At 50.5% G+C, this 23,325-nt stretch overlaps 1 protein-coding gene and 1 pseudogene across 8 annotated transcripts in view; one reads left to right on the forward strand and one right to left on the reverse strand.

The window, feature by feature from the left end:
• Positions 1 to 23,325, forward strand: part of SEMA4D (semaphorin 4D) — a 138,948-nt gene that overhangs the window by 26,817 nt on the left and 88,806 nt on the right. For all 7 annotated transcript variants that reach the window (XM_033236861.1, XM_033236862.1, XM_033236863.1 and 4 more), the window contains one exon: positions 14,982 to 15,047. The gene's annotated coding sequence lies outside the window, so the exon portion shown is untranslated. The remainder of the gene's footprint in view (positions 1 to 14,981; positions 15,048 to 23,325) is intronic.
• Positions 20,052 to 21,942, reverse strand: LOC117098369 (annotated as a pseudogene). Its single transcript, XR_004443386.1, has 2 exons — positions 21,724 to 21,942; positions 20,052 to 21,109 (listed from the first exon to the last, which is right to left on the reverse strand). The product of XR_004443386.1 is annotated as a proliferation-associated protein 2G4-like (transcript).

Here is a 23,325-nt window from a genome sequence, read left to right on the forward strand (position 1 = left end):
TGGCTAATGATGTAAAACATCTTTTCATGTGCTAATTTGCCATCTGTGTATCCTCTTTGGTGAAGTATCTGTTGAAGTCTTGCTCATATTTTAATTGAGTTGTTTATTTTCTTGATATTGAGTTTTGAGACTTCTTTATATATTCTAAATACAAGTTCTTTGTCAGATATGTGATTTGCAAATATTTTCTCTCAATCTTTAGCTTGTCTTTTAATTCTTTTAACAGCATCTTTCACAGAGCCAAACATTTTAATTTTGATGCAGTTCACTTTGTCAGTTTCCCAAATATTGATAGAGTCCGTAGAAATATGACCAGTTTCATGTTGTTGATCTTGGACCCTCTGACTTTACTTAACCTCACTTATCAGTTCTAAGAACTTTTTTGTACATAAAGAAATCCTTGGAATTTTCTGCATAGGCAATCATGCTGTCTGTGAAGAGCCCATTTTATTTCATTCTTTTCAATTTGTGTGCCTTTCCTTTCTTTTTCTTGCCCTGTTTCTTTAGCCAAGACTTCTGGTGCAATGTTGGGACGTAGTGAGAGCACATCCTTGCCTTGCTTCCGACTTGCGGTGAAGGCATCTGTCTGTCACCATGGAGTATGATGTTAGCTGTGAGTTTTCCATAGATGCCCTTTGTCAGGCTGAGAGTTCCCTTCTAGGTTTAGTTTGCTGAGAGCTTTTTATCATGAATGGATGTTGAATTTTTTAAATGTGTTTTCTATATAAATTTATATGCCTGTGTCTGTTTTCTTCTGTGAATAGGTGGCTTGCATTTATTGATTTTTGAACACTGAGTCAATCTTGTGTTTTGGAATCAACTCCCTTGGGCTGTGGTGCATTATTTTTACATATTACTGGATTCAGTTTGCTAATATTTGGTTGAGGATTTTTGCATCTGTGTTCATGAAGGGTATTGTCCTATAATCTTCTTGTACTGTCTTTTTCTGGATTTGCTATCAGGGTAGTGCTGGCCTCATTTAAGTTGGGAAATGTTTTTTCCTCCTCTCTTTTCTGGAAGAGAGTGTATGTAATTGTTGTTAGGTTCCTTACATGTTTGGTAGAATTTGCCCGTAAAACTATCTGGGCCTTTTCAGATGTCTTTTTCAGAAGGTATTTAACTCCATATTCTGTTTCTTTCCTGTTTATAGTTTTGCTCGGGTATCTGTTTCATCTTGTGTGAATTTTGGTGGTTTGTTGTTGTGGAGAAATTTGATAATTTCCTCTAAGCTGTTGACTCCTTGTGCACGGAGTTGTTTGCAGTGTTCCTGTTTAATGTCTGTGGGGCATGTAGTGATAACATTTCCTTCTTTCCTGATATTGGGAATTGGGAATGTATTAACATTGAGGACTTCAGAGCTAGTGTTTTAAAGGCAGCCTCTGTGTGGAACCAGTCTAAGCAGGACTGTAATCTGTAGTCCTGGGTATTACCAAATTCTCATGGGGCTGGATTACCTGGGGTTACATGGTACCCCTTGGGGAGTAGCAAATGAGGTGCCTTAGGAGGGACATTAAGGCTTTTAAGCCCTGGGGTAGCCTTTGGTGCCTGAGTAGTAAGTTAATAGGAGTTACCCCGGTGACCTGCAGGACTTCAGTGTCTCTAGAAGTTTCATTTGCTGCCCTCCAGCATTCCACAAGCATTACACGCCAGGAGAATCTGGGCGGCCTTATACCAGAGTGAGAAGAACCTGCAGTCACTGCCTAGACGGGGGATGAGATTTTCACCACTTTCCCAGGGTATTTGAGGTGATTATGCGGAGTGGCAGGTTAATAGGTACTAATTTATTTATGTTTTGTTTCTTTCTTTCTTTTTTTTTTTTTTTTTTTGAGACGGAGTCTCGCTCTGTCGCCTGAGCTGGAGTGCAGAGTGGCTGGATCTCAGCTCACTGCAAGCTCCGCCTCCCGGGTTCACGCCATTCTCCTGCCTCAGCCTCCCGAGTAGCTGGGACTACAGGCATCCACCACCTCGCCCGGCTAGTTTTTTGTATTTTTTTTTTAGTAGAGACAGGGTTTCACCGTGTTAGCCAGGATGGTCTTGATCTCGTGACCTCGTGATCCATCCGTCTCGGCCTCCCAAAGTGCTGGGATTACAGGCTTGAGCCACTGCGCCCGGCCTATTTTGTTTATTTCCAATAAAGGCCACAAATTAGCCTGTTTGAAAAACCCAAGAAAAATAAGGCCAAATGGAGCGGTATGTTTTAGTGTGATGTTTAAGCAGAGATTGCTTGGCTGTCACTTTTCATTTGGTGGGTCAGGGACTGAAGATAGTTGACGGCGTGTCCTTCTGAATGCTCTGTTGTCAGCTTTCGTCTTAGGTTGTAAAGTAGACATTTTTTCATTGATGGACTTTGGGGAATTCAGTTCCTGACCCTGATATTGTAGCATCTTCCTATGTGAGGGAAAAAGTCGCAGTTTTGTAGTGATTCTTCAAGTGAGATTGATTTTGCTTCATTTAATTAAAAAATCTGTGTCATGCTGGGGTTTAAAATAGAATGATTTATGAGCAATAAAAAGAAAATAGGTTTCTGCAAATGTGGAGGGTTTGGAAATACCTGTTGCAGGTGGAGTGGAGTGGGGTTCTCTGCAACCCCTGGAGCCATCCTACGGCGCTGAGTTTTCTCAGTGATCAAAGTTGTTTGGATGAGCAGGCCTGACACCGTGACTACCCTAGTCTCTCAGTGTCTTCTCGCAAATGATTCTCTTTGGACAGGCAGGCTCTCTTTCTGCTGCAGGGATGTGTAACGTAGGCATAAATGGCTGGCCCTGGGAGAGCCCTTTGGGAGGGCTGCTGTCCAAGCCTGAGGCTGTAGGATGTGCTACTGCCAGCTTTCCCTGTTTCTGCTGTGGGCATATCCTTGCAGCAATTTATAAGAATCCTGAGGCCAGACACAATGACTCACACCTGGAATCCCAGCAATTTGGGAGGCTGAGGCAGGCGGATCACAGGTCAGGTGTTTGAAACCAGCCTGACCAACATGGTGAAATCCTGTCTCTACTAAAAATACAAAAATTAGCTGGGCGTGGTGGTGTGTGCCTGTAATCCCAGCTACTCGGGAGGCTGAGGCAGGAGAATCGCTAAACCTGGGAGGCAGAGGTTGCAATGAGCTGAGATGGTGCCATGGCACTCCAGCCTGGGCAACAGAGTGAGATTCTGTCTCAAAAAAAAAAAAAAAGAATCATGCGCTCACAGATGTGGTTCCCTCCCTGTATTAAACAAGTAACACATTTACTGTAAAAAGTTCAGGTAACTCAAAGGAGGAGAATGAAATCAACTCCTCCACCGTGTATATTCTTATGTAACTGATGGCCCTAGTCTCCTTTGGGGCTGAACTGTAGGAACCGGATGGCTGTGAGCTCTAAGGATGCTGTGGTATAGGGACCTCGGAGGGAGCGTTAGATGTATGTGTTTTCACAAGGTCATCCAGGTTCTGCGGTGTCAGAAGCCGGGAAGCTGGGGATGTGAGGACATGAGGAGAAGGGTGGGCACGTGGTCATACCAGGGCAAGGGCCGTGTACCTGTGTCCTCGTGTGGCCACCAGGAAGGAGGCAGGCATGATGCACAAGCTGGGACAGGAGTGCCCACATGTAGTCATGGAAACTTTTCAGCCTGAACAAAGAGGGGGACAACTCTCGTTTCTTCACACGTGGGGCTGTGAATGCTGCAGATGAATAATTCAGTTTCTTTCTGGGAGGTTGGTGACATTTTCATTTCTGCTCTGGTTGCTTGTAAAAGAGTAACAGGGCCCTTTTTGGGCCTTGCCTTCTGGAGCTGGTGGCTCAGAACCTTCTAGTTATAGAGTAACAAGACCACTGTGGGGAGGGAGCAGCATCCTCGAAGGAAACTTTGACAGTAACATCGAGCTCGTGTTGGTCATAGTCTTGTGCGCTCCGAGGTGAGTGCTTGTGACCTGGTAGCCGCCTCCCAGCTGCACACAAGGACAGAACTCACCAAAACACAGTGCATGTAGGCTGCAGACCACGTTCCCACGTGCTGGGTTTGGGTAATAATTACTGTGTACTCATTGCAGTGGAAAAGTGCAGTTGGCTGTGCCTTGAGAGTGTGCACATGTGGGTGGGTGATGCTTCTGGAGCACGACCTGGTGCACACAGGGGCCGCGTGCTCCCTCGGTGATGCACCAAGTATGGTCCGGATGGAAAGGTCGCTCACGGAGGTCATGGGCAGCCCTCGGTACATGTGGAGAGCAGTCAAGCATGTGTTCACCTGGTCTGTGAGTGTTAGCGTGTCCCAGGTGTTGTAGGTGTGGACGCCTGGGGAAAGCCGGAAGGGAGAGGCTCCAGGCAGACCCCTCTCTGAGGCTGTGGTTTCTTAGAGGTGTTTGAGGAACCCAGAGAGAATTCCAGATTGGCGGAAAGAAAAGGTGTTTCTGAAAAGGAGTCCACATCACTGCATGGAAACTCAGAGCGGAGTGATCACCCTATTTTTTGTACACGTCAGGGGAAATTATGTTTGTGTGTGTCACTGAGTGTTTCGTGTGCCTGGTCCCTTGGTGTGTGTCCCAGCAGCTGCGGCACTGTGCTGCAGAAGCCCCTAGCCAGCCCAGAGCTGCAAACTGCCCGGGGTGCACGCTGTGTGGCCCCGCTCCTCCATGGTGCCTTGGCCACCTCAGATTCTCACTCTGTCACATGGTGGACCATCTCCTCAAGCCCCAGTGCTCCAGTGAGCCCACCTTCCCCGCTGCCTCCAAGAAATGCAGGAGTCAATCCTGACACCATCTCCAGACTCGCCTCATTCCACAGGATCACCTTCACCATCGGCTGAAGCCGATTTCCTCCTAAACCTGTGGATTCCGTCTTCTCCTCATTCCACCTTGGACTTGGGCATAAGCAGCCTTTGAATGGAGCACTGGGGCCGCCTAGGGCTCACCTGTGTTTGTACAGCTCTCTAAGTCATAGATATCTGAAGGCAAAGCAAATAATCCTTGTCCCTAAATGTGCAAATGGGTTCAGCCTCCTAGAGAGACAATTGACTCCCCATGGAAAAAGCTGGTATCATGTCCATTGGAAATCCATGTCAATATTCTTTTACTCTGTATTATTTTTTTCTTGAGGTGAAATTCACGTAACATAAAGTTAATCATACTAAAGTGAATGTGAATAGTTCCATGACAGTACATTCGCAATGTTGTGCAACCAAGACATTTCCAACACCCCAAAAGGACGCCCCCTAATTATCAATCTATCATGGCCCAATCCATCCCCATTGCCCCAGCCAACTCCATGTCTTTTTGTGATTCTTTAACTTCTCCTCTGAAGGGATTGTGACACCTCCTTGGCTCTCTTGGGAGTGATGATTTAACAATGTTTTTAGCGCATGGTCATTTTTTAAAGTGACCTGTTAGCAGCCATCACCCCTGAGCTGAGGCGCCAGCATTCTCACTGGATGGATGGTGCTGGTTCCTGGGGACTTAGGCCTCTCTTGTCTGTTCTCCGCAGGATGCACCAGACTAGGGGCTCTTTTTAAAGTGAGAATCTGGTCATGGAGGGCAAGGAGGAGCATTCTGTGGGTGGATCTTCCCAGTCTTGTCTGTGGCTCTGAGCCAGCATGAGAGGTTCTCGGGTGATACGTGGAAATGTGCCCCCCTCCTGGGTTGACCCTCTTTGCCCCTGACAGGTTGGTCAGTGAGTATGGGGTTAACTACTGTGTGCTCAGTGCTTTGTAAAGCATACGAGATGTTTACTGCTATAGAGAGGACATGGTGTCAAAAACAGAGATGCATCCAAATAAAGCAAACAAGCTAATATAATTTAGAGCCAGCATATACTTGTGTTAGAGATGTCACCATGAGCTGAGCAGAAAGCAGGACCCTTGCCCTGGGGGTGCTCTCTGCACCTCCACCCCCCTGCCCTGTGGTAACTCAGGCTGATCCAGGCCTGTCCAGGAGGCTGAGGATTCCTGCAACCCCGCCATTTCCTAATGCACCCAAAGAATGAGGATGTGGTTTTTGTCTAGTTCTCACCTCTCTCTCTGATGGTTGACCTCTGTGACTTACTGAGTTGCTGTCAGTTTCCCCTGGGAGCGCTTCACTCTGGGGAGACCAGTGGGTTTTGAACCCTGTCCTCAGTGTCGCTGTCCTCTCCTTTGTTCCCATGAACTTGCAGGGAGAGGACCCGTTGCTGTCCTTCCTAGCTGGGGTGTTGCACCCCACATCTGAGGGGTCTCTCCTTATTGATGAACTCCTTTTCCTGTCCAGATCCTGGGCATTGGAGAGGTGGCCAGAGGCAGCCTGGCTGCGCCCTGCTGCTGGACTTGTGATGTGTTGCCCCTCCTCGGCCCCCGCACTGTGGCTGCCTTGCCCCTGAGGGCCTCAGCCCCACCCCAGCTGTTTATAATCGTCCGAAACCCAAGTGGGAAGGCAGGATTTCCAGTCATTCCTTTTTTCTTTTTTCTCACAGGTAGCATCTTGGTGAAATAATTCAATTTATAATTAAGTATTTTTATTTTACATCTTCAACATGATTAGAACAAACTGTCCTTGGTCCCTGAGAGCATAGTGCATCTGAGAGGAGAGAGGAAGAAACAGGCTCACAGTGTGGTTTTGTGACAGTTTTCTTGAGGGTGGGGGAAGGTGAGCCACACTGTCCGTTTTTGACTGGTGTTCTGATTCTGAAATTTAAGAAAAGCACATAGAACCCCAAAAGCACGTGTCTAAGGTGGAAAGTGAAGAAAGTGCCCCCATGACTGCAAGGGTTGAAGTTAAGCTTTTGGCTCTAGTTGGTACCATTTGGTTCTTTTTTTTTTCCTGAGACGGAGTCTTGCTCTGTCACCCAGGCTGGAGTGCAGTGGCGCCATCTCAGCTCACCGCAACCTCCGCCTCCTGGGTTCAAGCAAGTCTCCTGCCTCAGCCTCCCAAGTAGCTGGGATTACAGGTGCCCGCTGCCACACCCAGCTAATTTTTGTATTTTTAGTAGAGACGGGGTTTCACCATGTTGGCCAGGCTGATCTTGAACTCCTGACCTCGTGATCTGCCTGCCTTGGCCTCCCAAAGTGCTGGGATTACAGGCGTGAGCCACGCGCCCGGCCCACCATTTGGTTCTTTAAACACAACATAGAGAGACATGTTGTGAATACACTTTGGAGACGGGTTGACGCTAATTAATTTAGTACGTCCCCACCTCTGCTGCAAAAGTGAAAAAGCAGCAGCAACAAAGGGCTAGTCATGACCTGGATGAGAAAGAGAGAGGTTGGGACTTGATCATGGAAAGCCCTCAAGTAGCCCTGCTGAACAGATTCAGCACTGGGGAATGGACCCCTGTCTATGAGGAGGACCAGATGGATCATGAAAAGATCGCTGATGTGAGCCTCAAGTAGATTTTTAGCTCAGCAGTGGGCTTGGTTGGTAAGATGGGTTAAGCCTGTTCCACTGTGGCTTTCCCACTGCAAATGCAGGCAGCAGCTATTCAAAGATTCTGAAAAGAATATAGCAGAAGGTGGTTTGGGGAGGGAGATTAAAATTGCACGTGTTCCTCTATTGAGCATGAGTCTGCCATTTTTCCCCATCTGGTATTCCCCAGTTTGAACTCAAGACGTTGGAAACCTGGAAGTGGATACGGGGATGCAGAGAAGAGAGTGCTAGAAGCCTTCTTTCTCTCTCTCTCTCCTTCCTTTCTTCCTTCCTTCTTTCCTTCCTTCCTTCCTTCCATCCATCCCTCCCTCCCTACCTCTCTCCCTTTCTCTCGCTTTCTTCTCCCCTCCCCTCCCCTCCTGCCCTCCTCTCTCCTCCCCTCCTTTCTTTCCAGCAGTCTTGATCTTTTTCCCAGCTGGAGTGCAGTGACATGATCACAGCTCTCTGCAGCCTCAAACTCCCAGGCTCATGTGATCCACCTGCCTCACCCTCCCAAGTAGCTGGGACTACAGGTGCATGCCACCACACCCAGCTAATTTTTTTTAATTTGTAGAGATAGGCGCTCGCTTTGATGCCTTGGCTGGTCTTGAACTCCTGGCTTCAAGTGATCCTCCCGCCTTGGCCTCCTAAAGTACTGGGATTACAGGCATGAGCCACTGCCTCTGGCTAGAACAGCTCTAAATAGGAGGTGGTGTTCGCTTGTTGTTGTTTTGAGTTGTTTGCTGTAGACTGGTATTGGAGAATTTTTACTGCTTCCAATTGAAAACATTCCATCATTTTGCCAAAAACAACCCCACCTATTTTGTAAAGAAAACATGACTCTTGTTATGTGGGTATGCCACAGGGAAAAAACATTTCCACATTTTATCAGCCGGTTGCCTGCTGCTGCTCACATCAGTGTGATAAAGAGAGAGTGCTGGTGGCCACTTCCCTTGGAGCCTGCTTCTCTGTGGAAGCTGGCCTTGTGGGCTTTTGTGCCGTACATTAATGTATAGATGATAGTCTTAGTTACTGTGAATTATAATAGCACCATATTTAAATTTTGGACCGAGTTAGCCAGACGATCTATACCTGTGAGAAATCAAGTTTCAAGAATTTGCAATGCACCCACGCCAAGTGATTGCTGGCATTTCTTTCTGGGTGTGCAGACCACTCCGGGCAGAGAGGGAGTGACTTTAGCCCCACTTCAGCAAAGTCTGAGAATTTCCCTTCTTAACCCAATCATGTTTAATGAATCACTAGGAAAAGCAGGTTGGTAAAACTCATCCTAGCCTTCTTTTTTTTTTTTTTTTTTTTTTTTTTTTTTTTTTTTTTTTGAGACGGAGTCTCGCTCTGCCGAGTGCAGTGGCCGGATCTCAGCTCACTGCAAGCTCCGCCTCCTGGGTTTAGGCCATTCTCCTGCCTCAGCCTCCCGAGTAGCTGGGACTACAGGCGCCCGCCACGTCGCCCGGCTAGTTTTTTTTTTGTATTTTTTAGTAGAGACGGGGTTTCACGGTGTTAGCCAGGATGGTCTCCATCTCCTGACCTCGTGATCCGCCCGTCTCGGCCTCCCAAAGTGCTGGGATTACAGGCTTGAGCCACCGCGCCCGGCCCATCCTAGCCTTCTTAAAATTATCCATTTGTTGTTCCAGAAATACACATCAGGCCAGGCACGGTGGCTCACACCTGTAATCCCAGCACTTTGGGAGGCTGAGGCAGGCGGATCATGAGGTCAGTAGTTTGAGACCAGCCTGGCCAACATGGTGAAACCCCGTCTCTACTAAAAATACAAAAATTAGCCGGGCGTGGTGGCGCGTGCCTGTAACCCCAGCTGAGGCAGGAGAATTGCTTGAACCCGGAAGGTGGAGGTTGCAGTGAGCTGAGATCGTATCACTACACTCCAGCCTTGGAGGCAGAGCGAGACTCCGTCTCAAAAAAAAAAAGAAAGAAATACACATTGGCCCTAGGATTCAGGCTTCCCAGGACTCTGGGGGTTCAGGATGTCCAGGACACCATGATTTCTATCCATATGCTACTCTCCTAGCATAGAAGAAAAGTGTTTGGAGGTTTATTCTGGCAGCCTTCCTGTGGTGCCCACACCTGTCCTGGGAGGGCGATGAGTCACCATTGCCTCCTCAGTGGTCAGGACTCAGAACTGCAGCCATTCGCTCGCAGCCATCCATGTGAAAGACGCACACATACAATTTGGAGCCAGACTGCTGCTTTACCTATTGACGTGCTCCTCTCTGTGGGAGACTTTTCAGTTTCACAGAGTCAAGCGTATATGGGGTGAAACGTTTTGTTGGCATTACTGGTCCCAATTTCTGCTCGTTGCCCATAGCTAAGAGGTGCCCTTGTAAGGTTCCTGATATCCCTGGCATGCTGCTTGCTGGAAAAGTCATCGACAGCAGGAAGGGCTCACACTCGCACACCACCTCAAGCCTTGTGATTATTTTCTCTGGTCATTTGATGGGAGGAGAGTGGCTTCTTGCTTTAATCTGCATTTTTCTGACCTTCAGTGAGATACACATTTTCTTTCCTGCGTTCAGTTGCAGTTTGCAGTAATCTTAGAAGAGAGACTTTGGGGCTTCGTAAGTGTGCTGAGGGGCCCAGCAGAGTCCCCGAGCGTGACTGTAGGATTAGGTGGTGGGGTTGTCTGCCCTGGGAGCCCTCTCTCTCCTGCAGGGTATATGGGACAGCAGGTCACTTGCTCCGTCCTCCACCTTGGTGTGCATGGTGGCCACATATGAGGCTGGGTGTCATTTTCAGCTGGTCCTGCCAAGCCCTGCCTGTCTGCAGGAGGAGGGCGGCTTACACAAAATGCCCAGTGTGCTGAGTTCCACGCTGGAGGGTATGGGTTCTCCTGGGCATGTAGGATGCCCATGTTTGTGAGGGGTGTGGTTCGCCTTCAGTGTTGCTTCTCCCCTTTTTCCTTGCTCTGCGGCCTCCAGGACCAGCTGTGCGTGTGAGGCTGGGGTATCTCTGATATATTCCTGAGCCATCTCATGAGCTGTTGGTCTGAACCGGCGGAACCTCAGTTAAACCTGTGAGTACTGGTCTCACAGGAGGCAGAATCAGAGCTCTCACCTGGGCCTCCACTGCACGGGTGTGTGACACGTTTGGGAGTTTCATGTTGTTTGTAATCAGTAAGCAGTTGTCAAATAAAAAATCCAGACTTAGTAAGAAAAGGCTTTCTTAGGAGTATGCAAAGGAGGGAATGGACTATCACAGTAGGGGCCGGGGCCTGGCCACACACTGACCGTGGGATCACGCGTGTCTCAAAGGTTAGGCCAAAGCGCAGGGTGGTGTAGATGAGGCTTAGAAGAACCAGAGGTGGGATATGGGATGAGGGTGGCAGGGTCAGAGGATGCGTTACTGTTTCTCAGGCCAGCTGTTTCTCAGGAAGGGCTGTGCTGGCTCCGTGGGGCCCAAGGGACCTGGAGAAGGACAGAGTGAAGCAAGGTTTGGTTATGAGCATTTTGTTGCGAGTGATCGGGAGTGGGCGGGGGACGCACGGTGCCACTGGTCATGGAGAGATGCAGAGCAGGCATTGGCGGGTTTCTGTGTCTGGCCTTATCCTGGGTGGATGGGGGTGTCGTAAGCCTTGGCTCAGTCCTGTGGGGAAGGGCTTTTTTTTGTAGTGGTTGTTTCTGGAGCACAGTGGGCAGGGGATTTCTTACCCCCTGCTGTTTTCTAGGAGCGCGTGGCATTGTTGCAGTTGTCACCCAGAGTTTTACACAGAATAGAGTGTGTTATTTGGTAACTGGATGCTGGCCTGGGCTCCCTCGTGTTAGCCACATGGGCCCTCAAATCTCAGCCTAGGTCTTGTGGCGTGTGGGCCTTTCTGACCAGCTGAGGACCTTGGTCCCTGCTTCTAGGTAGGGCATTTGAGCCAGGTGGAGACAGGAAGGAAGGTGCCTGCCACACAAGGCAGCCCCCAAGGCTTGCAGGGAGGACGAGGGTCAGCCCCCTTTGGGACCCAGGGCTGAGCAGGGACAGCTGCAGGGAAGAGGCTCTGGGTCTGCAGGGGGCTTCTCATCCCTCCAGGAGGATAAGACCCTCAGGAGTGTTAATAAGACTCCCCCGCAACACCCTTGCCGGCTCTTCCTCACCTTGATGTGCTCCTGCCTTATCAGCATCTCACTCCCTGAAATGCCTCTCCAGTTGTTTCTTTGCATCCTCAGGAGGGCCAGGGACTTTTGATGCAGCTTGGCACACAAAAGGAGCAAAAAGCATTCACCGACAGAATGAATGAGCCACATCCAAACCCTGACTCCCTTAAGATGCCCCAGGGACCAGACGCTGTTCACTGGCACTGCAGCAGCGTCACCTGAGGGCCCGTTAGAAATGCATGTTCTTGGCCCCCCCAGAGCACTACCAGGCTTGGGCTCCAACTGGGGCCCAGAGGTCTGGCATGCAGATCCTTGCCTGGGGCTCTGTTCCAGGCTGTGGTATGAAAACCACTGACCAGAGGCACATGGGGTCTCCAGGAGGCTGTGATAGCTGAGAACCTGCCTCTGAGCTGCTGAGGAGGAAGGAGGTGATGCTTTCCCCAGCGTGTGAGTGGGTGGGGATGCTGGGCTGCTGCTCCCTTGGGAAGAGAATAAGAACCGTGCACAGTGTGTGTTTGAGTGTGCATGTATGGGCAGGCACATGTGTGTAGTAGGTAGGTGTGTATATGAGTACATGTGGGTGTGTGTAGTATGTCTTTATATGAGTGTGCACGTAGGTACATATGTTTGTGCATGTGTGTATATGTGTATCCATGTGGGCATGTGTATCCATGTGTGTATATGAGTGTGTGTTTAGATGTATAGGTGTGCATATATGTTTGTGTGTGCATATAGCTATATCCGTGTGTGTGCCTGAGTGTGTATGGATGTGCATGTTTGGATGTATATATGTGCATGTGTACATATGTGTGTCTCTGTAGGTTTGTGTGTGATTTTGTATGTGAATACACATGTGTGCTTACATGGGTGGGTGTTTGGTGTACCTGTGTGGATGGGTGTATACGTGTATGCATGTAAGTGTGGGTAGGTGTGTGTCTGCATGGATGGGTGTCTATGTGCCTGTATGCATGCATGTGATGCATATTTGTGGCATGTGTGTGGCGTGTGTGTGGCAGGCAGTCTTTTAGGTGGGCCCAGGAAGGGAACTGTGTGACCAGCCATGAGTTGGCCTTCCTTAGGGTGTATGCACCATGTGGAATTTGTAGATTCCACTAAAGAAAAGGGGTGGTGCTATGTGGGTGACTGTGGTACGTATCTGTTGCAGTGTGCAGGGTACAAATGGCAGTAATACGGAAACTCAGAAATGTAGGGACCAAGTTGCCTTCGGATCCCTAGGCCACTGCACAGCATGAAAAACCTGTTACTGCTCTCTGGACTGTCCTCCCAAAAGCCCGTGTTTCCTGTGCAGCCACGCACATGCATACGTAAGGCCACAGTGGAGTGGTGGGCTTGCCCTGGCCGCCCCTCCACAGCCTGCCTTTTTATTCTGTCTTGGGCAGTTCCCTTTCCACACAAGGTAACCTCCTCAGGGTTTCTTTTTTGTTTTTTCTTGTTTGTTTGTTTGTTTGTTTGACACCCAGTCTCGCTCTGTCGACCAGGCTGGAGTGCAGTGGCAGGATCTCAGCTCACTGTAGCCTCCGGCTCCTGGGTTCTAGCGATTCTCCTGCCTCAGCCTCCCAAGTAGCTGAGACTGCAGGCGTGCACCACCATGCCCAGTTAATGTTTTGTATTTTTAGTAGAGACGGGGTTTCACCGTGTTAGCCAGGATGGTCTCGATCTCCTGACCTCGTGATCCGCCCACCTCGGCCTCCCAAAGGGCTGGGATTACAGGCATGAGCCACTGCACCCGGCCTGTTTTTTTATTTGGTTTTTTTGAGACAGGGCCTCACTCTGTTGCACAGGCTGGAGTACAGTGGCACAGTCAAAGCTCACTGCAGCTTGACATCTGGGCTCGAGCCATCCTCCCACCTCAGCCTCATAGCTGGGACTACAGGCATATGTCACCATGCCTGGCTAACTTAATGTTTTGTAGAGATGGGCTCTCACTGTGTTGTCCAGGCTGGTCTTGAACTTCTGGGCACAGGCGATCCTCCCATGTTGGCCTCCCGAAGTGCTGGAATTACAGGCGTGAGCCACTGTGCCCAGCTGACCTCCTTGTTCTTTGTGATGGGTGCATAGACTTCAGCGTTTGGATAGACCATTTATTTGATTCCGGTCGGCTACCGATGGACTTTGAAGGGTTCCATGGCTTTGCTGTGATGCGGGAAGCACCCTTGTGGTGTAGCTTTGTGTCCGAGTGGAATGTGATTCAGGAGCATCCCGAGTGTCACAGTCAGGTCTTACTGGGTCTGCTCCCCTACTGTCGGGCGCCCGTTTCCCCGCCTCATCACTGGCTCTGGTTGCTCAGCTCTGTAGGTTGCTGCTCATCAGAAAGATGAAAACGACCGTCCTGCTTCAGTTGGTTTCTTTCATCGTTAATGACATTGAACAGCTTGTCCCTTCACTTGCCATTTGCGGCTCTGTGCCCTGTGGGTGGGGACTTTGCGATGCTCACTCCCTGCTTCAGGAGGCCTGTGACGAAGGAAGGAGCCCTTTACGTTTTCTCAGCATGTTGATTCATGTTTCTCCTTTATGCGGGGGCATTAGTAAGCCTTCCCCTACTTTTAAGATTGTTTAAAAAAAAAAAAAAACCCTCCCAGCTGGACGTGGTAGCTCACGCCTGTCATCCCAGCACTTTGGGCCGAGGTGGGCCGATCACTTTAGGTCAGGGGTTCAAGCCTGGCTAACATGGTGAAACCCCATCTCTACTAAAAAAAAATACAAAAATCAACCGGGTGTGGTGGCATGCGCCTGTAAGCTCAGCTACTCAGGAGGCTAAGGCAGGAGAATCGCTGAACCCGGGAGGCGGAGGTTGCAGTGAGTTGAGATTGCGCCACTGCACTCCAGCCTGGAGACAGAGCAAGACTGTCTCAAAAAGAAAAACCCTCCCAAATTCTGGTTCCTGTTTGGATTCTTGTTTTCTTCTCTCTCTCTTCCTTGCCCCCCTTCTCCTCCCCTTCTTCTTCTCCTGATTTTGGTTTTTAAGTATGTAATTAATTTTAAAACTTGAAAAGTGTTAGAATATTGAGTACTAACACTGACATTGCCTTCATATGTGATTTTAAATTAGGGACTGATTTGGAGCTTGTGCTACCGTGTCCTTCTTGACTACGCCTTCACTGGGGGTCACAGGGTTTCTGGGTAAGGCCTTGGCCCACCCTGGCTGCCTCCTGCACTAGAGCTCATGCTCACCAATGTGTGCTGTGCCAAGGAGAGGCTGTCTGCTGAGTTGGTGCCTGGCCAGGAGCAGAGGGGAGGAGAGAGATGGGCAGGGTGAAGGAAGGTACAGATGATGCCTCCCTCCCAGTTCTTGCTAATCCTTGTCCGTTAGCTGTGATGCCTCCTCTGGTCTCACCTGGCCAGGTGAGCTGTACCCTGTGACTGACGGTTCTCTAGGACGATGCTCTTGCAGTCCTTGGGGGACATTTTTGGCACAGTGTTGGGGTATGGAATTGTGTGTATGTATATTGTAAGGGAATCTGGTAGTTTATTCTGCTAAAATGCACCCTTTTCTAACTCTGTTTCAGACTCTGCTAACACCAGATAGTAGAAAGAAAGTGTGTGCTGAAACGTTTGACGACACTGATGGTTTGGTAAGTGATGGCGTCTGCCTGAGAGCCATGGTTCCTTTTGGAATTGGCTCTTCAGAAGGTCTTGTCCTGGTGTTCCATCCCTCAGTCAGCAGCGATGCCTGTTCACTGTGTGACCTGCCAGGCAGGTGTCTGGAGAGTGAGGGAGGAAGGCCTGTCTCCGAAAGCTCAGGTGATTCTGCCTGGAGTGGTCAGGGTCTGTTTAGGGGATGCGGCTGTAGAGGAAGTCAGAGTGGGTGGGGGCAGGGGAGGCAATCAGCAAGGCAATGCTGGGTGTGGCTTGTTGGGTGGTGAGCCCAGTGCCCAGCCTCAGCACCGGCTTCCCTGGCAGGAAGGGAAGGGCCCCGGTTGAGGAGGTGCCCCTGCCTGGACTGTCCCGTGAAGACTGGTACGCCGAGGAGTTCATATTGGGTTGTTGAAGGTGGGCTTTCACCTGACCCTAGGGGTCTTCGGGAGCCGGTGGGCAGTTGCTTCTCTTCTGTCCACTAACTCACACCCCCATGCCCCATGTTCAGGGAGGTCTGGGGAAGACAGTGGCTTGGGCTGGGGTGAGGTGGACAGGGACAGCTCCCCGGGCTGCTGCACCCTTGCTCCCACCCCTGCCCTTCAAATGTTCAGAGTGGAAGAAGGGTCTCCTTGTTGTCTGAGATTCCAGAGCACCAGGCCACACGGGCCTTGCCACAGGCAGCATGTGGGTGCGAGTCCGCCTGTCATGGCAACCCTAGAGGGCACTGGGGCCCTCCCTGTCGTGGATGAGGCCATGGAGGCACAGCGTGATGAACTGATGTGGTTGTAGGCTATGACCCAGGCCACCCATTTTCTCTGGCCCTGTCCCCTCCCAACTGTTGGGATGGGGCCGCCCGCCCTGCAGGGCTGCTGGGCCACAGGCTGGCCCGCCACTTCATGGGTTCAGTTTCCTTCTCTGTAAATGTGAAGAGGCACAGCCACCCTGGCAGCTTCCTTGAGGGGTGGGGCTTCCTCACCTGTGCTGGGCACACGCCTGGGTGGAGTCCTGTGCCAGGGCCCCACTGGGTCAGCTCAGGGCTGGGGGTGCTGTGGCATGGCTGTGCCTTTCTGCCACCCCGAAGGTGGCCTGGGCTGGCACAGGACATGTCCTTGTGCTGTGCAGGATTGTAGGCTCCAGGGGACTCACCCTGTGCAGAATGCCGCCCTCAGCCTCGTACCCTGCTGTCACCATGGGGCACCGACTTCAGTTTGACACTCTCACTGGGCATGGGAGGTGCCCTCGGTAGCCCTGGGAGGGACCGTCTTTGGCTCAGCACCCACCTGTACAGGTCTCTCGTTTCCAGCTTGTTTACGTGCTCAGGTGGAACCAGAAGAGAAGAGATCATCAGAAGAAGCTGCTGTTTGATTTGGTGGAGGGCCCACCTGTCCAGGGCCCCCAAGGCCCACTCCTGCTAGATCTGGTGTGGAAATAGGGTAGGAAGTGAAAATCTTGGGGGGCTGATCCCGTCAGTCATACCAAGCTGGGGGAGCCTCAGCTACTTCTACACCAACTTCTGTGGCCACTCCTGGAGATGTGGATTAAAGGTTGATGCAGGTGTGTCTGTGTTAGAAGGTGTTTCCAGATGTGACTTTAGCTGTAAGAAACAGGATATGTAAGTCCTTGTATCCCCTTTAGAAAGCCAGGTTGTGACTCCTACTGCCTCGGGGTGCCTCGGCCCTCCTGGTCTTGCCCAGGCTGGGATTTTCCTGGCTGCAGCTTTCACATCATAGATAGTCTACATACACAAGACCATTTGCAAAGGACATGCTGAAGATTAAGACATATATCCTATCGAGACCATCCTGGCTAACATGGTGAAACCCCGTCTCTACTACAAATATAAAAAATTAGCCGGGCGTGGTGACAGGCACCTGTAGTCCCAGCTACTCGGGAGGCTGAGGCAGGAGAATGGCGTGAACCCGGGAGGTGGAGCTTGCAGTGAGCCGAGATCGCGCCACTGCACTCCAGCCTGGGCGACAGAGCGAGACTCCGTCTCAAAAAAAAGACATATATTCCTGAACTTGGGTTGAAGTGGAAGCAAAAATCACTTGTAAGGGACTTTTCCCAGCGTGAAGTGGCTCATATAAGCAGCTTTGCTGGCCTTTGGGTGGGGACAAAGCAGGCAGTGTGGTTCCCAGTGTCACTGTGAGCCAGGCCCTCTGATGCTGGGTCCTGGAGAGAGGACAGTCTCCACAGGAACCTGACCGTCAGGGCTGTGTGTCCACCCAGTGAGGGCTGGGACCAGATGGTTCCGGGAAGCCTGGCTTAGATTGGTCTGGGGCGCTGGGGTCTTTACTGCAGGCCTGTTGGACATGACTGGGAACACAGCCTGGGGGCCATCGCCTTCCAGCAGCTTCCCCCAGAAGCGTGGGTATAACAGGCAGCAAAGGGCTCTGCGTCCTCAGAGGAGGAAGCACAGGTTGGCTTGGACATCTGTGCAGGGGAGCCAGAGAGCCACAGGATACAATGCTGTGTCCTGCTTGTGATTTCTTAGACCCAAACTCTTAACACTTGCATGTGCTTAAGGGGAGTTGAGTGCAGAAAGTGAATTCCTTTGAGTTTGGTTGTCGTTTTGATACCACCTGCATTTAAGCTCTTCCTTCTTAATTTCAGACAACCCTGTAGTCTTCATAAAGTGCACTGTGTGGGTGCTGCCCAGCCTCCCTAGGGTCTGAGTGTGCCCCACGGCTTGGAGGCAGGGCTGCTTCACCTGCACTGGGATGGAGCCCTGTTCATAGGAGCTGGGCTTTATTTTTAGCAGGTACAGTTCCACGTCTCACAGAGCTGAGAGCAGAAAGACTGTAGATTTAATTAAATGACACTGAAAGGGGAGGTAATTACTTCTGCATGTTTCAGGAGGCCCAGGAGGGTGTCCCAGGTCCTCTGCTGCAGTCCTGTGAGGCTGTTACCTGGAAAACGCCCAGGACCCCATCCCTGGTGGACACTCAGGGTCCTGGGCATTGCTCTGACTAATGATGAACGATGTGAGCTTTCTTCTCTGAAGCCTGGCTTTGGAGATAAGCCATGCAGTCTAGAGACAGTGCAGCAGGTCACTGCAGAGGAAGCATGGTCAAGCTCTGTATCCCAAAGCTGCTTTAACGGGACAGGACACAAGATGTGGTGGCTCATGCCTGTAATCCCAGCACTTTGGGAGGCTGAGGCGGTTGGATCATCTGAGGTCCAGAGTTCGAGACCAATCTGGCCAACATGGCGAAACCCCTGTCTCTACTAGCCGGGCATGATGGCTCATGTCTGTAATCTCAGCCACTTGGGAGGCTAAGGCAGGAGAATCGCTTGAAACCAGCAGGTGGAGGTTGTAGTGAGCTGAGATTACGCCATTGCACTCCAGCCTGGGCGACAGAGTGAAAAGGCTGGGCACAGTGGCTCACGCCTGTAATTCCAGCACTTTGGGAGGCCGAGGCTGGCGGATCACAAGGTCAGGAGATCGAGACCATCATGGCTAACATGGTGAAACCTCATCTCTACTGAAAATACAAAAAATTAGCCAGGCCTGGTAGCAGGCACCTGTAGTCTCAGCTACTCAGGAGGCTAAGGCAGGAGAATGGCGGAAACCCGGGAGGCAGAGCTTGTAGTGCCGAGATCCTGCCACCGCACTCCAGCGTGGGCGACAGTAAGACTCCGTCTCAAAAAACAAAAAACAAAACAAAACAAAAAAACAGGTCAGGACATGTAGGGCACCATCCAGCTGCCTCTTGCACACAGGAGGGGCCAGCGGCCAAGGGTTCATTTATAGTAACCAGAAGCTTCCACACCCTCAACACACTCAGATCCATAGCACCTCCTCCTACCAGTGGCTGTGTGGGTGGTACTGCCTCCCTATGCCTCATAGGGTCCCTGTTCGGTGTCCTAGCTGGACGCCACACCTGACACGGAGCACCAGAAGTGCGGCTGATCAGAGCCGAGATGCCTCGAGCAGTTACAGAGAGTTTGCACACAGGAGGCAAGATGCACTACCTTGTTCATGACCTGCGTGCATGACATGTAGAAGGATTGTATTTTGGATGTGTATTGGGTTAGATAAAATATATTACTAAACCAAACTTAGTCTTTTTTTAAATGAGCAAATCCAAATTTATTTTAATGTCATGTCATTGTCAATGTGTTTAAAAACCTCATAAGTTAGTGGGAGCCCTAGTTTCGTGGGACAGCATGCCAGAGGTACTGAAATTTGTCACCTTTCTCTACAAACCCCCAGCAATCCAATCCAAGTCCGAAGCTTCAGAAAGCCAGGAGTCATATCTTCAGTCAGTCTACCCTCTGGTTCTCGGTTTTTCTTTCAAGGGAGGGAGATCACAATGTTTCAAACAGGGAACAAAACCAGTTGAGCTTCCAGCTCAGGTTTGTGTAAGATGGAGCGAGGGAAGACCCACTCCAGAGAAAAGGGTAAGGTGGAGATGGATTATTCCTTTACAGCTTTGTGAAAATGGAAGAAAAAAGATGGACAAATGAGGATCCATTTCATAGATGAGAATCGCTTCATAAATGAAGACTCCAGCTCCTAAAATGGGAGGGGCCTAACTGGACAGCCTGAATCAGATGAGGAGTTGGCCACACTGAATAAAAACAATTTGAAAAATAATCCTCCTAATTTTGAAGCCAGATAAAATACTTGGGGAGAATGGAAAAGAAAGGAAAAAGCCCCAAACAGATGGGAAAATGCTGACATCAGAGTAGTGTAAAAAAATTTAACCGAGTTTTCGGTGGTGGTGGCTAATTTAGCCCTGTTCTATTGTAGGGTCACAAACTTTGACCAAGCAGAGAGTAGTAGAAAAGGCTAGAAAGAGGGGCTTGAAGACGATGAATTTTGACTCCTGATTTTATTATTTCATTTCTTTTTCTCATTTAAAGTAGTCTTCTGTGGTTGGGAAGCCTCGCCTCCCAAGACCGGAGTCAGATGGAGCTGGTTGTTGTTGGAAGGGGGTGGGTTGGGGAACTGGGGTGGGGGCAGGGAGACCCCCGCTCTGCTGGTGGTCCTAGGTGGAGAAGAACTGCACTTCACAAAGTCTGGGGTGTGGTGGGAAGGGGATGAGGCAGGAGCAGCAAGCTGGGGAGATGGGACCCACCTCAGTCTCCAGCTTCAATTTCTTCTAATGTTTCCCCAGTGGTGGCATTCTCTGCAGTCTTGGAGGCCTTCTTTTTTTTTCTTTTTCTGGGTTTTTCGACTTGCAGAACTCTGGAGGAGGGTCTTTAGCTCTGCATCCTGGACCTCCATCTCAGACTTATGGAGGTCAGGCTGGAAGGGACCACTGGTTATGAGCATGGGGCCATTGGGCACGAGTAGAACTGTAAATTTAAACTGGGCAGCAAATGCCCCCTCCTTCTCATAGAGAACATTAAATGGTTGCAGCAGTCCACGCTTGGGGCACTCCACCACACCCATCCGAGCCTTCTTCTCATCTTCAAATGCTCGGAAAGTAAACGGCGTAGCATCAAAATGCCTTTCCACCTCACTGAAGAAGGCACGTCAGGTTTTCATTTTCAGTCCATACTGTCTGGAGGGGTCTTGTTTGTAAATAGTGGTTCTCTGTCCTGCATCCTTGGCCTTCCCTCTCCTGAGCTGAGGAGAACATCCACAGCATATGCTTCATGTACCTCAAATTCAGCTTTTTCACGGTCCTTCTGCTGCTGCTCTGTGGGATTCTGGGTAATGGATTTTTCTCCATCGATGACGTGCTGCCTGAACTGGTGTGACAGGCATACCTTCTGTTGGCGTGCAGTTAAATGAGTGGGCAACTTTGTTCCCGGCTTCTGTCACTTGTGTGTTCTGATTTCCAGGTTTGACCAGGCATAGGGCAGCTTCAGCACAATGGTGAGCTGCCTTAATAACATCTGCTTTCCTTCCTGTTATTTGGGTCCCCTGAGCTACGTCAACCACAAAAGTATGAGCTACATTAGCGGTGAAGCCGTCCACATGGACCCCAAGGTCAATTTTTACCAAGTCACCTTCCTTGAGAATATAATCCTGGCCGCTCTTCAAAGGGGAGAAGTGACATACACAGTTATATACCGAAATGCTGGTGGGAAAAGCAATACCTTTCTTCCTTTTCCTTTTTTTTTTTTTTTTTTTGTTGAGATGGAGTCTCACTCTGTCGCCCAGGCTAGAGTGCAGTGGCCGGATCTCAGCTCACTGCAAGCTCCGCCTCCCAGGTTTACGCCATTCTCCTGCCTCAGCCTCCCGAGTAGCTGGGACTACAGGCGCCCGCCACCTCGCCCGGCTAGTTTTTTTTTGTATTTTTAGTAGAGATGGGGTTTCACCGTGTTAGCCAGGATGGTCTCGATCTCCTGACCTCGTGATCCGCCCGTCTCGGCCTCCCAAAGTGCTGAGATTACAGGCTTGAGCCACCGCGCCCGGCCCCCCTTTTTTTTTTTTTTTTTGTTTGAGACGGAGTCTCTCTTTCCCAGTCTGGAGTGCAGCTGCACCGTCTCGGCTCACTGCAAGCTCCGCCTCCAGGGTTCATGCCATTCTCCTGCCTCAGCCTCCCGAGTAGCTGGGACTACAGATGTCCGCCACCATGCTCGGCTAATTTTTTTGTATTTTTAGTAGAGATGAGGTTTCACCATGTTAGCCAGGATGGTCTCGATCTCCTGACCTTGTGATCCACCCATCTCGGCCTCCCAAAGTGCTGGGATTACAGGCGTGAGCCACTGTACCCGGTTCTTCATATCCTTTTCTTTCTTGAAGATTTTCCCTGTTTCTTGCATAATGATGGCATCACCTTTCTCACTGAGGCTCAGTACTGACACACCTGAACTAGATGCTTCCACCAAGGACCGAAGTACCCTGTTGGTGATGTCGCCCCCCATCTTCTACCTGGTCATGACCAGGTCCTTGGTGATAGTTTGCTCCTGCTGCTCATCCTCGCCTGACATCTTCCTACCACCACCACTGCAGCCTCATTTCCCCTGAGCTGCTGCTCTGCCTCCCTTCCCAGTCGTAGGCTGTGGTTAGAGCTCCCTCGATCCGGAGAGGGCGAGCAAAAGCCACAAACTTAGTGTTTTAGCGTGACTTCTGGGAACATCTGAAATTATACCTGTGGCTTGCCTGGTGGGTGTAGGATCTAAACTGTTCTTTGGTGCCCTTGGATTTGACTTCCTCTCCTGTCCAGGCCCCGCCCCTGTAGTTGGGAGCTAGTGACTTGTAACAACCATATCAGGCTTTGAGAGTGTTTTTAGCCAGCTTTAAGTGCTATTACTTTGCATGTATGCAGACAATTACAAAATAGCCTGCTGGGCCTTACCAAATAGCCTGGTTTCACCACTGAGATTGTACGTCTGCAGGGCTCCCTGGCCTGTGCTTTCAGTGAGCACATCCATCCCCAACAGGCCCTGCGCTATCCGGCCTTCTGTCTCCCTTGTTTTCTGTGGGTAAGACTTACACGGTGGATTTGCCGCTGATTTTCCGTGTCCCAGCTGTACCCTGAATGCGTCAACGGGCATGCTCAGCCTGCAGGTCAGTGATGGTTTGTGATGAGCCCCATCCTGCCTTCCCATGGGAGGAGGGTCCCCACGTAACCCTTTCATGTCCTGACCTGCACTTGCTTTGGCAGCCCCTGGGGTCCCACTGAGGGGCTGCTCTTTATGCAGCTGCAGGACACACGCTAGAGTCCTGGGAAAAGCCCCTCAGGCACTCCCACATCTGGCCAGGCTATTTATATCCCTCAAAAGGGCCCATTTTTCTTTGCAGAGAGTGAACATGTGGGCAATGCTGTCATGCCCACCAGTGGAGCCTGTGAAACAAGCCCTTTCATTGAATAGCTTTCTGGGTGCGTCTGACATGTTCTCATCCATGTGCAGAGGCCTCGCGGTTTTACGCCTTGTCTGCTGCCATTGTGTGGATCACTGTTCCTCAGAGTGCAGGCGGGCTGTGGCCCCCATAGCAGCCTGTTCCTGGTGCTGGGGGCCTGGCTGGTCTGGATAGGCATACCTTGCCTCCCTGTCTCTATCCCACATCGCCCAGAGGAGGGTGGGTCCTCCATGGCCTGCCATGCCGCAGTTCACTGAGCTCCTGCCCTGGGTCCCATATGCCTGGGCAGTGGGGCGTCAGCAGAGGAAATAGTAGTCTACTGTGGGGGCAGACAGACCCCAAAGGAGATCAGTGGGTCAGGTATGATTGCAGTCACAAGGGGAAAAATAAAGCAGAAAAAGATGCCAGGGGCAATGGCTTACTCTTGTCATCCCAGCACTTTGATAGGCCGAGACGGGAGGATCACTTGAGGCCAGGAGTTTGAGACCAGCCTGGGCAACATAGTGAGA

The sequence above is a fragment of the Trachypithecus francoisi genome, unplaced genomic scaffold, assembly GCF_009764315.1.
Source record: "Trachypithecus francoisi isolate TF-2019V2 unplaced genomic scaffold, Tfra_2.0 Lachesis_group16, whole genome shotgun sequence".
NCBI lineage: Eukaryota > Metazoa > Chordata > Mammalia > Primates > Cercopithecidae > Trachypithecus > Trachypithecus francoisi.